This window comes from Procambarus clarkii, chromosome 38, assembly GCF_040958095.1.
Source record: "Procambarus clarkii isolate CNS0578487 chromosome 38, FALCON_Pclarkii_2.0, whole genome shotgun sequence".
Classification (NCBI taxonomy): Eukaryota; Metazoa; Arthropoda; class Malacostraca; order Decapoda; family Cambaridae; genus Procambarus; species Procambarus clarkii.
Window position 1 is genome coordinate 18,650,275 of NC_091187.1, and position 18,103 is coordinate 18,668,377.

Sequence of the window (18,103 nt, forward strand, 5' to 3'; positions counted from 1 at the left end):
GAATAATTATTACATTTAATTGTTGTTAAATATACAATTAGTAGTTATATGACTCTCTGAATTATTTAACAAAGGGTGATTAAGAAGATAATTAAGAGTTGGTAACAACTGACATAAATGCTGACAACTGGTGACAAGTGAAATAGTGGCATTTATTTACACAGGAATACAATCTCTCAGTTAAGATATAGACACCGAAAGATGTACGGAATTTCTCGGTGTATATTTACACAGCGAGTTTACATTTGTTGATCTTTGTAAACATGTTGGATGGTCAGTAAGAGTTGTCACGGCCCTAATAACCCTCGTGCAGTCTATATAGCCTCTGTGCCCAACACCAAATAAATTCTTAAGTATTTGTGCAGAATGATATTATTTTTTTACAGGTACACATATACACTGGGTTTCAGAGACTGGGATTGGATGTGGGTTTTCATGATATTTCAATATCTTCACACACTTGTTGCAATGACAGGAACATAGGTAAATTAATAAGTTTGAAAGGAAATGTATGGGTATTAATTAAGAAGGGAAAAAAATTATTAATAACCTTAGGAAGAAATTTGAGAAAAACTATTTGTTGCAGTTTAAATATGTTTCAATATTAAAATGTAGAAGCAGGTGGTAATATTTTTTGTTGGATAAAATATAAAACAAACATGAGCAGAAGGAGAGGATATAAATATATATATATATATATATATATATATATATATATATATATATATATATATATATATATATATATATATATATATATATGTGTGTGTGTGTGTGTGTGTGTGTGTGTGTGTGTGTGTGTGTGTGTGTGTGTGTGTGTGTGTGTGTGTGTGTGTGTGTGTGTGTGTGTGTGTGTGTGTGTGTGTGTGTGTGTGTGTGTGTGTGTGTGTGTGTACAAACGGATGAAAGAAGTTTTGAAAAAGTCAGATATATAGAAGGATTACGGCTCCCCTCCTGCCCTCAGCGAGCCTCAAATGGATACCAGCTGGAGTGAGAGAGGACACTATCCGTGGCTAGCTGCGTCAACAAATGGAAGGCTAGTCCGAACACACACAAAAAAAGCACCACCAACCAGAAAAAAATAGGGGAAAGGGGGGTGGGGGGGGCTTAAAAAATAAAAAATAGGTGAAGAGGGATAATTTAGCGCGCTAGTGTGTGTGGCGTCCAGCGCGCAGGTGAGTAGGGGAATTCAGAGGTGCGAGGCTGGCTGTCGGGTTAGTGTGTCGGCCGCTGCGAGCAGTGCCGCGGTTCTCTCCCCCTCTCTGCTCTCTGCCTGCTTCAGGACCTGCCTGCTGGCCTGTCTGCCTGCCTTATCCCACTCTCTTATTCCCCCGTATCCACTTCCCCCCCCCCCCCCCACACACGCCACCCACTCTCTTCTCCTCCTCCGCCTCTTTCTCCTCATATCTCCAAATTCTCCAATAACCTTCTAAGCTGCCCAATCACCAGGTCGCCCCATGATGATAGGAGATAAATGAGCTCAGAAAGTAGACGCCAGGAGCCACCAGCTCTACCCTAAGGTGATGCTGCGGGACTTAATGCATTCCAAACTATTAAGACATTGTAAATGGCTCCTCGTGGCGTTATTTGAAAACAAAACAAGTGATGTGTTTGTGTATATCCCAGTGTTTTATTCGAGGCAACTGTGAACACCTTGTGTGTTGCTTAAGAAAACAACAGTTTATCTGAGAAATTTTAAAACACTTTAGTGTTCTCAAGACACCGAGAACGTTAGAGAACCTAGACAAAGTGAGTTGTAAATATTTTATGTTTACATAATGTTCTACAAAGAACTTAGTTACTATGTTAAAGGCGTTCACTAGTGCTAATTTGATCCTGTCTCTGATATATTTAAAGGAATGTGGAAAGTTATTCAGGAATAAGGACATATGATAAGACCAAGACAAGGAATTATTTACATCGATGGAGATAAACAGTAAAACATATGACACCCACAAATGCGTGACCAGAACGTCTTTGACACGTACCAGTTAGACAAGAACCATTTAGACACGCACCAATTAGAAACGAACTGGTTAGACAAGCATCAGCTTAGACTCACACTAGTTTGAACAGGACCAGTTCGCAGACGATGAGTCACAATAACGTAGCTGAAGTATGTTGACCAGACTACACACTAGAAAGTGAAGGGACGACGACGTTTCGGTCCGTCCTGGACCATTCTCAAGTCGATTGTGAGAATGGTCCACAATCGACTTGAGAATGGTCCAGGACGGATCGAAACTTCGTCGTCCCTTCACTTTCTAGTGTGTGGTCTGGTCAACAAAGGACCAGTTCAACTAGACAACAACTAGACACACCAACTAGATACGCACCAACTAGACACGCATAAGTTAGACACGCACCAGCTAGACACGAAATACGTACCATATGCTGGCTTTTCCACGGACGATTCGAAGACATGTACCATCACCTTCATGTGCCAGAGTCCACAGCAATCAATATATTTTCAGTTCAAAATATAAATTGAAAACAAAAAAGACAATACCAACTGTGCCAACGCTGAGCCCTGGCTTAACCAGATGTTTGAGATGTATAGAGGAATGAAAAGCCCAATATCTTATTTTTCAGACCAAAAACTGACTTTCTTGCACGTCTCTTCCGTTGTATTACAAGGGCGGGAGTAAGGAAGACCAATTACCTGCAGACATCCCTAAAATTTACGTGCTAGACCGACAGCATCGCATTATCTTCGACCAGCCTCTTCCCCATTTCCTTCTTCACCCTGAGGTGCATTGCGGTAAGCTGAAATGAACCTTTTAGTTACAGCACTTGAATCTGTGTGTGGGAACTGTGGTCTCGCCTCACGTATGCCATCATTAGTAACGTTGTCATCACTCACACTAGTGTAAATTCTGGGCATTTTCTATTTATGTTTATTTATAAAAGATACATGTAAAAACTTGGATATATATATATATATATATATATATATATATATATATATATATATATATATATATATATATATATATATATATATATATACCATTGGATCATCTGGGCCTGGAACGGGGGACATAAACCTTGCTGTTAATTCTCTCTCTCTCTCTGTACGTTTTTAAATGCTCTAATCTTCTTTAGAAATGTGATCTGACTTAAATTAGTGCGTCTCTGTGCTGTGCTTCTCTCTCTTCCTTTATCTTTGTTTCTCTGGTTTACCTCACCTTTATTCCTCCTCATGTATGCTTCTCTTCTTATTTTGTTTAGTTTGCCTCTCTTCCATGTCGCATAGGGAGCTGTTACACATGACTCAAATATTTTCTTTTTTCTTTCATTCCTATATTCTTATATTAGCTCGGTTTTCATGTTTATCTCTCCATTTCCCTTCACTACCTTCTTTAACCAAACCTTCTGTTACTCTTGCTACAACTTTACAAACACCCATTCAAAAGGCCCTGGAACAAAAGGCATGTATATATATATATATATATATATATATATATATATATATATATATATATATATATATATATATATATATATATATATATATATATATATATATATATATATATACATGCTATTGGCTTAACACCAACAACGAGTTATTATTCAGATTCAAGAACTGGCACTTAATCCTTGCTTAAGGACACTTAGGTAACCACATCCATCTGACCATGTGGAGAAATGCCCCATAGACCACTGGAACATCATCTAACATAATGTAGTTAGAAGCAAATAAGATTTTCACTGATATCTTACAATGCAGATGTTGTTAAACACATTGGGCAAAATGTTACTGAAGCTATCAAACAAGTTATAAACACTAATCCTTTATTTGATAATTACTTACTTAAGTAAGACCTAAATGAGTAACATTTGGTGGGCCAGCCAGTGGATGAGGGCCTGTGCAGGAAAATCCTAATTAAAAGAAAATAATCTTGCTATGTAACAATATGACAAAGGTACTGGAGGGTCCAAAATAAGTCAGAGTTTCTTCAGTTAATTACATGTGTGTTCCATGGATTAATTGATCACAGTCGGGTTATCGAGACTCTCACTCTCTTTCTCACTCTCTCTCTTGCTCTTTCTTTGTGCAATATGAAATATTTCACAATTTTATTCGTATAGAATTATAAAACTTTTCATTACATTATATTTGATTTGAATAGTTTTTACTCAGTCAAAATTAACATAAAAATTTCATCAAACCTAACATACCTAACCCTACCTTGCCTATAAAAACTTCACGTAACATAGTCTGAAAATCATTTTACTAATAAAATATACTATTATTATTATTATTGGACAAGAACCAATTTGGAAAGAAATATTTGAAAATATTAAAAAATCGTTCTGCCTGTTAAACAAGTCGGACCTTGCATACTAGACCAAGTAGTGGAGTTCGGGCTATTAGGTACGACAAATTAGGTACACACCTAATTTGTCGTACCTATTCGTACCTTCACTACCTAATAGGCGTAGGCTAAGAGGTACGTCTAGGTTTCAAGTGTCGCTCACACACGTGGCTGGGCGACACCAGTTCGAATCCCGATAGTACTGTTAACTTTATTTGCTTATTTCACTTTATTGTGAAGTTCAGAGTCAATATATATATATATATATATATATATATATATATATATATATATATATATATATATATATATATATATATATATATATATATATATATATATATATATATATATATATATATATATATATGACAATGTCAGACCACGGAGGAAAAAATGAAACAGGAAATTTCCTTAAGTACTTTCGTATATTAAATACATCTTCAGAAGGCGACCTTCTGAAGATGTATTTAATATACGAAAGTACTTAAGGAAATTTCCTGTTTCATTTTTCCTCCGTGGTCTGACATTGTCACATTCTTAATCACGTGTTTATTTTCGTGATATACACATATATATATATATATATATATATATATATATATATATATATATATATATATATATATATATATATATATATATATATATATATATATATATATATGACTACAAGCTCCTTAGCACAAGCTATGATAATAAACATTTTCGTTTTAATTTTAGTAACATGTAGTTATATGAAACATATCTGTCCGAATTAATAAAAAAAAAACTATCTTTATGTCCGATGGAATTTGTTTCCTTGAGTGGGCCCTGACGCGCGCGGTTCGTTTTTTATGCGGCATTAGTAGAAACATCAAACTGGCTTCATTAGCGGCTTATGCACTTTCATCTATTATAAGTATTACCATCATATATTTGAATAAGAACTCATTCAAGGGCTTATATACAACATACGTCAGACCAGTCGTGGAATATGTATGGATGGAATGAATTTCTTGCGAAACAGAAAACGAAGTTTGAGAAAGTCTAGTTGAATGCCTCCAGCCAAGTTCCAGAACTGAGAGGTGTGAATAATAAAGAAAGACCCATGAAATTAAACATCACGTCACTGGAAACAAAAGGGGTTAGGGGAAAAGGTGATAGCAACTGATAACATTTTCCACAGAAATTGACAGTGCACACAAAGGCTGTGTGCACTGTCACACAGCCTTTGTGTGACAGTGCACACACTGACCCACATTACCTAGAGAAAACAGGAGAAAACTAAGTAACCCAAATTATCAACAAAACATTGAATTTCATTTTCAGTAACAGCGAAGTAAAAAGTGGCATCTACTAGAAAGTGAAGTGAGGTTAAGTAACTGTGACTGTTTCACTTTATAAGAATGCCACAGAATTAGGTGTATGAATTAAAGATATATTAGTTACCTTAATGATTTTGGAAAAGCGTTTGCCATGATAATCATTACGAAAATACACAGAAAAACCAAATTGATCAGTGATGAAAAAGGTTACTACTGCCTTAATGAAAAATGATACGTAGGGCCTATACTTGCGCTAATTCTGGTTTGAGAAACACATGTAAAAAGTTTGTTCAAGGTTAACACACTCTTTAAGGATTTAAAGAGTTTTTCTAATAACAAAATTATTAGAAAAGGATTCTGCTGAACGTGTACGGAGTTGGTAGAGTTTTGTTAACTAGTGGTAAATGTTGTGTATTCAGGTAGTTATACATGTATACTTAGGCATGTGTAGTTATCAATGTGTAGCTATTCATGTATAGTTATGCATATGTTGGTATGCATCTGTAGGTATGCATATGCAGTTATGCATGCGCATTTATGAATGTGTAGGTATGAATAGTTATGCATGCATACTTATGTATGTGTAATTATGCATGTGTACTTTTACATACGTACTATTGCATGTGTAGTTATGCATATGTAGTTATTGTATGTGCAGTTATACATATGTAAGAGTTAATGGTGCAATGTGTGACTTTTATTTTAAAGTAGGTGAACTGTCAGTCTGTATACTATCAAGATAAAAGTATTAGACAGATGTATATCTATTGTATATGTGTATTGTGAGTAATTGGAAAATGTCAGATCTGATGTATACAGACAATAGTCATTTAAGCAGAAAAAAGTGTAGAGATGAATGTAAACAATTTCAAAACTGCATTGTGTTAGTAAAGTCTTTCAAAATTAATTGCGATAAAAATAGAATTAGCGAGATGGAGTGAGGAGGATATTGTGTGTGTGTCAAATAAATGAGAATAGCGAATTGCTGGAAGCGATCAATCAGAGTAAATCCCTCTGATGTGTGAATGAGAGAAGAGGAATTTGTGCTAGCCATGTTGCGAGGCGGAGAAGTCAGGGAAGGAACGTTGCTCTTGCAATAATATCCTTTCTAATAACGTAGACGTTTAGGAGTAAATGTGACCAAAAGTCTATAAGGAAAGACTGTAGGAAAGATCCTTATATATATACGTGTGCGGAAGGCCAGAGTAGAATAGATGAGAAAGCACCGCGCAGTATTATAGAATTAGAAATGAATAAACGGAGAAAAACTTTGCGTTAGGAGTATAGAATTATAAATTAAGATTGTCATAGAAATGTTAATAATAAAAGATGTTAAGTGTATGATTAAGCAGAGCAATAAATTCACCTGGGCTGTAGGAGACTCAAATCGCAACCCGTTCTCGCACTCTCTTACAGTCAATATTGACTTATTTAATACGTGCATATGTGACATACTAAACATACTTGTTTACCTTGAAAAGCTTCATAGAAAACACCGACCTTACCTAACCTTCTTAGTATGTTAAGATAAGCATCTTATTGCTTCGTAATTACAATTATTACTTAACCTATACCTATAATAGGTTAAGTAATAACTGTAATTACTAAGCAATAAGGTGCTTATCTTAACATACTAAGAAGGTTAAGTAAGTTCGGTGTTTTCTATGAAGCTTTTCAAGGTAAACTAGTATGTTTAGTATGTCACATATGCACGTATTTAATAAGTTAATATTGACTATACGAAAGTGCAGAGAACGGGTTGCAAATCGTGGGCCCCAGGCGTGTGAGGCCGAAGTTCTATCGAACTTTCCTTATTAAGACCACTCAATAGCTCGATCGATAGAACTTCGGCCTTACATACATGGGGGTCCATATTCGAGTCTCCTACAGCTCAAGTTAATGTAATTTAGCAAAGCGTTCTGTGAGTGTTTGAGCATCTTGATTAACTTCACTAGGAGACCTGTATGTATGAGAAAATCAACTGGAGCATTGAGGAGACTCGAACTAGCGATCGGGGTATACCCAGCAGCTTACCTTACCCCTGAACCATGACATGGCCAAAAGATATACAACTCAGAATACCACGTAATCCAAAGGAGGTCTTCCATTGATATATATTTCCCTTTAGAGTGATTTCTTTGAGAATATGTTGTTTACATATTCTCAAAGTAGAATATGTAAACATATTACATATTCTTACGTAGAATATATATTCTACGTGTGAATATGTTGTTACCAAGGGATTTTGTAGTAGAAGAGATGGGTATGGAAGAGTCTGGATGGACTTAGTGAGTGTGTGGTTGATGGAGTGAGTGCGAGAGGGAGCGGAAAGTGCGTGAGGAAAGTAGGTAGTGCTTGAGGAAGTGGCGTGTGAGTGTGTGAGAGAAAATGAGGAGTGAGAATGTGAGGAAGCAAGGTATGAATGGAAGGGAACTATCACGAGAAAGTGACAAGATATTACGACTATATAGCAATTGAAAGGAATCAGGATAAGAATTTGGGATAGGACGGGCGAAAGGAATGGTGCCCAACCACCTGGACGGTCGGGGATTGAACGCCGACCTGCATGAAGCCAGACTGTCGCTTTACCGTCTAGCCCAAGTGGTTGGGCAAGCGAGGAGTGAGAGTGATGATGGGCATATGAGGAAGTGAAGTTAGTGTGAGGAAATTTTGCAGAGTGACTGGTGGGTGGTAGGGGCCTTTCATAGGAAGAACAGGATATGGACCATTGCACCCCTTAGAGTAAGTCTGCTCCTATTAAAGCTGTGATGACTGGTGGAGTGTGTGTAGAAGCTTTCTTTATGGAGTTATAATTGTGTTATAAAGTTATATACACAAAAGTAAACTTCTTTCACCATATTGTTCATATTCTGTTTCGGAGTCAAAGCCTCTTCTCCCCAAGAAACCGTGCCATGGAAAATTATTCTGTACTGGTAAACCAATTGAAAAAATAAACAATTATTAATATATCACAATTTCAATTGCACTTTTCTGTACAAAATAACTCAACAAAATATTTAAATCTATATGCATGATTTATAAAAATAAATTTAAGAGCATTTTATATATAAATATCACACAAATACATTAAACAAAATTTTGAGGGGTTTATAGAACTGAGGGTTTATACTTCACTGCATTACTGACATGATATATATATATATACCGAGTGTGGGGCTTGAATAGGATTTTGTGATGATGAAATTCATAGACTCCCACAAATCATTCTGTCTGTCTACAGATATTTCATGTTTCCACCTTCCCACCACTGACTTAGAACTAGATTCGAAATTGTAGCATTTTGTACGTAAGCAATTAAGCAAGCATACATATAAATATGCTTGCTTATATGTAAGCAAGCATACATATAAATATGCTTGCTTATATGTAAGCAAGCATACATATAAATATGCTTGCTTATATGTAAGCAAGCATACATATAAATATGCTTGCTTATATGTAAGCAAGCATACATACAAATATATATATATATATATATATATATGTGTGTGTGTGTGTGTGTGTGTGTGTGTGTGTGTGTGTGTGTGTGTGTGTGTGTGTGTGTGTGTGTGTGTGTGTGTGTGTGTGTGTGTGTGTGTGTGTGTGTGTGTGTGTGTGTGTGTGCACACACACACACACACACAGCTGCTACGGGATGCTTGCTGGGGATGTGTGTATTCACCTAGTTGCATTCATCTAGTTGTGCTTCCTGGGGTTGAGCTCTGCTCTTTCGGCCCGCCTCTCAATTGTCTATTCATCAACTGATTAATTTTTTTCCACACATACACACTCACCCTCAGGAAGCAGCCCGTAACATCTGTCTAACTCCCAGGTACCTATTTACTGCTAGGTAACAGGGGCATAAGAGTGAATAGGGGTCCAATAGCTAAAAGCTCGATTCTGCAGGCACAATTAATAAATACACAAAAGGGGCCTCGCGGCTGAGTGGGACAGCACTCGGGGGTCGTAGTCCTCAGGGCCCGGGTTCGATTCCCGGCCGAGGCAGAAACAAATGGGTAGAGTTCTTTCACCCTGATGCCTCTGTTCACCTAGCAGTAAATAGGTACCTAGGAGTCAGACAGTTGTTACGGGCTGTGTGCGTGTGTGAGTGTGACATTTTTTTTTTAAGTAGTTAGTAACAGCTGATTGACAGATGAGAGGCGGGGCGAAAGAGCAGAGCTCAACCCCCCGCAAGCACAACTAGGTGATAGGGGGGATATTATCAAGAGAAAGCGCTAAGTAATTACTACTATATAGCATTTGGAAGGGGTCAGGATAAGGGTATGGGAAGGGACGGGGGGAAAGGAATGGTGCCCAACCACATGTGGACGGTCGGGGATCACAACTAGGTGAATACACCTAGGTGAATACATTTAGGTGAATACACCTAGGTGAATACACCTAGGTGAATACACCTAGGTGAATACACCAAGGTGAATACACCTAGGTGAATACACCTAGGTGAATACACTTAGGTGAATACACCTAGGTGAATACACCTAGGTGAATACACCTAGGTGAATACACACACACGCGCACGCACGGATGCACACTTTCATAGATGCACACACACATCTCTGCAATATTTCCCACATAAAGCAGGATGGAACATGGAAGGCTTGCATGCACCGCGGCGCCTGACTCTCTCTCACTTCTCCCTAGCACTCTCACACTTCTCACTCACTCCCTCACATTTCTCACTCACTCCCTCACATTTACCTTTCCTTCCCTCACTGTCTCTCACAATCACTTTTCTCAGTCTCTCACAATCATTCGTCTCAGTCTCTCACAATCATTTTTCTCAGTCTCTCACAATCATTCGTCTCAGTCTCTCAGTCAATCATTGCTTTAAGTCTCTCTCACAATGATTGTTCCCAGTCTCTCTCACAATCATTGCTCTCAGTATCTCACACAATCATTGCTCTAAGTTTCTCTCACAATCATTGCTCTCAGTCTCTCTCACAATCATTCGTCTTAGTCTCTCTCACAATCATTGCTCTCAGTCTCTCTCACAATCATTGCTCTCAGTCTCTCTCACAATCATTGCTCTCAGTCTCTCTCACAATCATTGCTCTAAGTCTCTCTCACAATCATTGCTCTAAGTCTCTCTCACAATCATTGCTCTCAGTCTCTCTCACAATCATTCGTCTTAGTCTCTCTCACAATCATTGCTCTCAGTCCCTCTCACAATCATTGCTCTCAGTCTCTCTCACAATCATTGCTCTCAGTCTCTCTCACAATCATTGTTCTCATCCCCAGTCACTCTCACCTCTTGCATCCTCCTACTGTTTACTCGTTCGCTCTCGCCTTTTGTGTATTCACTCTCACTCATCATTCACTATTATTCATTGTTCGCTCACTCTGCTTCTCCATAACTCTTTCTCTCCTCGCTGGCCAATTCCCTATTCTCGCGTACTTATTTCCTTTCTTTTGGATTAGTTAATCCCCTTCTCTCTCCCTCTCCCTCTCTCGTTCTGTCTCTCCGTCCCCTTGTTAACTGTTTCGCTAAGTCACTAACTCGCTACTTGCTCGCTTATTTCCATCTCGCTGGCTCACTTCTCTCGCAATTTCAATTTCTTCACCAAGAAATTATCCCCAACCTCACTTGTCCTTGTCCGTATTGTAATAAAAAGAGGTTATCAAGATGTATTAGATTCTAGGACAGACAGCGCTCTATTTTTGATTTTGAGGTCATTATTTTCCCCTCTTTGCTGAGCCTGAATTTTGATATATTCAGGTATTTTGTAATTCTAATGATAAAATAGATATGTCGTGTCTGGCATAATTTAAGTTCCAATTTTCTCTATTTTATTTTAGATTTTCTGCTTTAAATTCACTTGTAGAGCTGAAAACGATGTTCTCCCAAGACTCCACGACTTGCATTAAATTTCAATTTTCTCTCTGTTTTATACATCTGAATTCTCCACATACATGGCTAATATTTTTTTTCATTTTCATTCCTGAAAGGAACTTGCAATATTCCCTTTTTCCTTATCGTTGAATTCTATTGTGCTAATCCCACATTTAGACGTAAACAAATATAAAGGACTAAAAGTTTCACGTTTCAGCTGCATATGTTATTCTGTATATATATATATATATATATATATATATATATATATATATATATATATATATATATATATATATATATATATATATATATATATATATATATATATATATATATATATATATCAGTTTATTAAAAAATATAGCTTAGGCCTCACACGCCTGGGGCTCACGGTTCAAGCCTTTTAGAGCCCAATCAGTTTGGGCTCTAGGTAATCAGTTTGGGCTCTAGGTGAATGTAATCAGTTTATTGTCTTATTCCCCCCTACAGCTCTCTTCCTTGTTGGGTCACTTGAATTTTGATTATAATTATATTATGAACTTGGACTTCTGTGGGTGTGTTCCTCGAATGCCTCCAAGCATCTCCAAATATTATAGTGTTTACTCAGGTACTCTTCGTCTCCAAATTTCACTCTGAGCGTCTTATATGCAACTCTACACACACACTACAATGAGTGTATGATCAGCAGCTCTACGTCACTGTCTCATGAGGAAATCTACGAGTACATACATCACATAGAGTGTCTGATATGCAGCTCTACGTCTATATACGTCATGGTGTCTGATACGCAGGTCTACGTTTTCATACGTCACACAGAGTACCAGATAAGCAACTCTGTGTCTCTATACCTCACTCTGGGTGACTGGTAAACAATTCTTCATCACCATACTTCTTACTGAATGCTTAGTATGCTTAGAAACATAAACTCAGTATGATATGCTTATCAACATATCATGCCGAGAGGTTGATAGGCAGCGTTACGTCTCCATACGTCACAATTGACGTATGGAGATCAACAAATCCCTACCACAAATACAGCTCACACTTAGGGTCTTTGCACGTCTCTCCTCTAAGCTTTGCCAATTTGTCTACCTTTTGGGCACTTTCTCTGGCTTTTTCCTTAGAAACTCAACTAGCAAATTAAAAGAATTTCCCTCGTTGCTCTGTGTTGTGTTATTTGCAATATCAGAAATAGGGTAATTCATACGTTTCTGTTCGGATGGTTTAGTGAATTGAATTCCGACTCACGTACAAGAACCGGATAACTATTCCAAATTATGCCAACCCGTATTAGTACAGTGCTATTTGCACCCTAATTACATGCAATGCATCTCTAGTTTTTTTTAATATTAGTGGTCAAAAGTTGCCTATACAACAGAACACTATTACTTTCCCCCCGTCCCATCCTAAATCCTTATCCTGACCCCTTCCAAGTGTTACACAGTTGTAATGGCTTGATACTTTCTCCTCATAGCTTCCTCTCTCCTTCTATAAATCCGCTTCTGTGATGTCTTCCATTCCCAAACCGTCTTAAGAAAAATTCTGCCAATAGTAACGTTTACACCGTTCAAGAAAATCTTGCTCACCTTATGATAAAAGACAAACGCAACTAAACTTTTTGGCAAATGTTTGGACAAATACTGCATGACACCGATCACATGTGCTGCCCTCTAGAGACACCCTGACGTGCACCCACCCACAGTGACTCAGGCATCCACCCACAGTGACTCACACTCATCCACAGTGATTCAGGTATTCACCTACAGAAAGCAGTTCTGCCATACACTTGTCTACTACCATCCTTCTGTGCACCCAACCAATCTTTATTCATCCACCCACCCTCAATACATAAGCCCTCTCCCTCTCACACCTTTTATAAACAAACCCCAATGCTTAATATACACCAGCCCACATCCACAGACCGTTCTCTTGATCTGCCATTCCGTAAAAAATCGAGCCTTTCAGGCTAACCTGAAACGTACGACCCGAAGCTATTGAGTCAGATGCATTGAAAACTTGAGTATTTGTAAGTCGTTAGTTTTCTTAATGATTAAGATAACGTTAAAAACTCAACCTATTAGTAAAGAGAACGGGTTGATATCCACACATACTCAAATATACACAAATGTACACTTCATACATCCAAACACCTTTTATACACTAACCCACCCTCTATACACCCAGTCACTCCTTATATAATAACCCCCACCCATTTTATATTCACTACCCACCTATGTAACCTATATAAATAAACATCCACACCTATTCACCCGTCCACCCAGTCTCTATGCACCTTAAACATCCACTGACCCTTTAATAACCTATCCACCCAATATACATACCCACCAACCATATAAACATAAAAACTATCCCTATATACATAACCACCCTTTGTACCCCCAATCCCCCCCCCCCCCCCTTCTCCCATACTATGGCACCAAAACATTCAGAAACACTGAAATTACCCTGAAATCTTACCCAACTCCAAGATATTATTTAGCAAACTGTCGTTATGCTCGTGCTATCTTTACGCGCCCACATAAAAACATCCAATAGAACGACTTGAGAAATACACCGACTCGATATAAATTAACCCTCCAATTTGGGGCACATTCAGTGTTCTGTGTAATGTACCTCGCGACGTCTTCCCGCGGTTTCTCTAGGATTTCCTCAACACTTACGTCTGATAATCTCCCTCTTGCGCCCACACATTCCAAGGAGAATTGCTTGAACCCGCGGATATAGATGGTGGCTGGGTGGTGGGTGGAGGCTGGGGTCTCATCCGTGTCGCGACCTGCCTCAGATACCAATATTGTTGTGTGATGGGATGCGGAATTCTTATCGACTTTTCATACAAGCTTTCATAGGGTTTTCTTTTTAGGTTTTGATTGCTTTTTTTTTAAATTGAGACTCATGTTAAAAGAAACTTTGTGCATAAATGATTAAGTATTTATAATATTCAGTGTTTCATATATATATATATATATATATATATATATATATATATATATATATATATATATATATATATATATATATATATATAATCAGATTAATTTTATGTTTAAAATAGTAAATATAATAATATGTTTGTAATATTCAGTATAATTATGTATTCTATAACAAAAATTACCAATAATATAAAGATGATATAAGAAAATAACACAGTTCAGGAAAGAGTAATTGTTGCAATTCTTACGTCACAAATTTCTACAAATTTCCAACGTTCAAAACTTTATGTCATCAGCAGATTCACTGCCAAGTCTTGATCAAACTCACTGTTTGATCAGTGTTGCATAAGCAACATGTTTCATGAGCATACACCTCATACAACATGTCTGATTTCGACAGGTTTTAAATTGCTTGTCAATCACTTGATTACAATAAATCCTTAAAACTGTCGTGTCCAGCAAGAGGTCATCGCGGCTAAATATTTTGTTTAAACATGTATTCAAGCTTCGCCATTATATAAATCACTTGTAAGATTTATTTTCTCACCATTAAATTTATATTTCTGGCACACTTTGGGCAGTGATGCCATGGAGAAAGATCTTATTCTGTTTGCTGGTTGGGGGCTTTACTTAAGAGAGAGAGTATCTTTCGTTTGTCAGTTATCTCATCAACGTGTAAATGTGGGTAGCAGGTTGGGCCGGATATTACAATGATAGGGAGGGTGTGTGTGTGTGTGTGGGTGTGTGGGATGTGTGGGTGTGTGTGTGTGGGTGTGTGTGTGTGTGTGTTCAAACCTAATAGTGCTTATCTGAATGACAACAAAATTTGTTGCACTAGTTAATGTTAAATTGGGCTTTCCAGTTGGTCGAATTCTTTGTCAAATCTAGCTATAATCTTAAATATGGAGGTGGCTTCCACAGCTCCGTCTTTCAGTGTATTACTCATGTTGGCCAATCACACGAGGTATAAGTATCTCCTTTTCATTTGACATCTTGTTATACATTCTTTCAATTTGAAAAAGGCTAATTTTTGTCCACTATATCGACACTCCTCAATATCTTGAATGTAGGGATCATATCCACCCCTCTTTCTCTGGATTATCTTGTTGCAACACTCAACTTATATAAATGTGTGTCTGTGGTTCACGAGACGAGTAAGGCAAGACGGTGTTGCATATTCTGCTATCAGTGATACATAGTAAGTATAGGCTTGAAAGGATTTTGTAGTGAGGCTTTTAATTACCTTGAGGCTACCTTGAGGTGCTTCCGGGGCTTAGTGTCCCCGCGACCCGGTCGTCGACCAGGCCTCCTGGTTGCTGGACTGATCAACCAGGCTGTTAGACGCGGCTGCTCGCAGCCTGACGTATGAGTCACAGCCTGGTTGATCATGATTAGCATTAAAACATTTCCTAACTTCCCATATTATACAGGCGTTAATCTGTTTATATGTGCCTGTGGCGATTGTCATGGAACTATATTCACTCCTAATTCTTTTTTTTTATTCTATGATTCCTGTCATTGGTATCCCCATTATGGTGTAAAATCCTTCAGTCCTTCATTCTTCCTTTTATTTTTCCATACCATGCAATTCTTGGGGGTTCAACTCTAATTGCCATTTGACTCCCAAGTTCTGGAATTTGTAAATATATTCTTGAATTCTGTGATGTCTTCCTCTGTTTTTACATTTTGGGGGGTGGGGAAATGGATGATATGAGTCGTCTTTAGACACTAATCTATAGGAGTTCACTCCCAAGGATATATGATTCACATACATTGCGAACTACAACTGTTCCAGGAACGAGCCAGCAATGTGTGTTTGAATTCCGATAAACGATGTCCAAATGCCTACCACATACAGAAATATGAATTCTTTTTTATTATTTGCAATAACTTTTTAAAATCTACAGAAGAGGCATTGAGTAAAATTGCATGTCTAAACTCATCATGTTTCTTAAAATGCACGAGAGAGGATAATCTGTTCGACTAATACAATGGCGTCCTCTGCAATACAGTAATCTAATCTGTTCCTGTGCATTTTGCGGGGGTCGACCCTGCATCTTGATGCGTTTGGCTGCACTTTTATATTTTGTCTGTGAGCGTCACTGGCATAACTGATGTGTCCTGGGAGCTGAGGGTCCCCAACACTTACGAGGCCAGAATAGTAATCTGCACTGGCTTCTTCAGCTTGGTGTAGGGGGGAAGCTATATGCAGGCGATGAGTCACAATAACGTGGCTGAAGTATGTTGACCAGACCACACACCAGAAATTGAAGGGACGACGACGTTTCGGTCCGTCCTGGACCATTCTCAAGTCGATTCGAGAATGGTCTTGAAATCGACTTGAGAATGGTCCAGGACGGACCGAAACGTCGTCGTCCCTTCAATTTCTAGGGAAGCTATAGTCTGCGACCTAAGCTCCATTATAAAACAGATATAATTCTGGATATCGTAGAAAGTAGTACATATACGTTTAAATACATACATTTTATGTATGCTGTGTTTTGTTATTACATGATAAATCATTTCAGAATACGCTGGCGATAAGTCACAATAACGTGGCTGAAGTATGTTGACCAGACCACACACTAGAAGATGAAGGGACGACGACGTTTCGGTCCGTCCTGGACCATTCTCAATCGACTTGAAAATGGTCCAGAACGGACCGAAACGTCGTCGTCCCTTCACCTTCTAGTGTGTGATCTGGTCAACATTTGAGAATACATATGGGTCCCCTAGTAGTATTTTGTTCAGATTTCTCATCAGTGTTTCATTGTCTGCAAATATTCCTATGCACGATCCATCTTCCTTGAGGAGGTCATTTGTATTAAGAACAGTAGTGTTTCGTGTCCTCTGGCCCTGTGAGCAAGGCAGTCCCTCACACTCTAGTGATCCTTCATTTGATTCCCAAGCCAGACGACCCGTTTGATCTCATTTCGTTACACCTGATGATGCTCTTCAAGATAGCCCCTATTTATATCCAAATGTAGCTCTATATTTATATCCAATCTCCTATTTATATCCAAAAGTTTTTACTTATGTCTGCTCATGCAGCCGGTGTTTAGGGTAAAAATTTGTCTTTTGTTAATTTTTTTCCCTACTTCTGAAAGTCTGATAAGTTGTGAACATGTCTATTTCACTTTTAACATGTCTATTACACTTGTGTTAATTTTCGTGATTTACACACACGCCCGCACACACACACACACACACACACACACACACACACACACACACACACATACACACACACACACACACACACACATATATATATATATATATATATATATATATATATATATATATATATATATATATATATATATATATATATATATATATATATATATATATATATATATATATGTCGTACCTAGTAGCCAGAACTCACTTCTCAGCCTACTATTCAAGGCCCGATTTGCCTAATAAGCCAAGTTTTCCTGAATTAATATATTTACTATAATTTTTTTCTTATGAAATGATAAAGCTACCCTTTTCACTATGTATGAGGTCAATTTTTTTTTATTGGAGTTAAAATTAACGTAGATATATGACCGAACCTAACCAACCCTACCTAACCTAACCTAACCTACATATATAGGTAAGGTTAGGTTAGGTAGCCAAAAAAAGCTAGGTTAGGTTAGGTTAGGTAGGTTAGGTAGACGAGAA

At 37.8% G+C, this 18,103-nt stretch overlaps 1 protein-coding gene across 3 annotated transcripts in view; it reads left to right on the forward strand.

Annotated features, from left to right (window-relative positions):
- The first annotated feature begins 1,253 nt into the window (after positions 1–1,253).
- LOC123747552 (uncharacterized) overlaps positions 1,254–18,103 on the forward strand; it is a 71,650-nt gene continuing 54,800 nt past the window's right edge. For 2 of the 3 annotated variants that reach the window (XM_069337823.1, XM_069337825.1), the window contains exon 1: positions 2,378–2,761. The gene's annotated coding sequence lies outside the window, so the exon portion shown is untranslated. Of the gene's footprint in view, positions 1,750–2,377; positions 2,762–18,103 lie in introns of those variants that run through there. The other variant, XM_069337824.1, reaches the window with a different exon arrangement.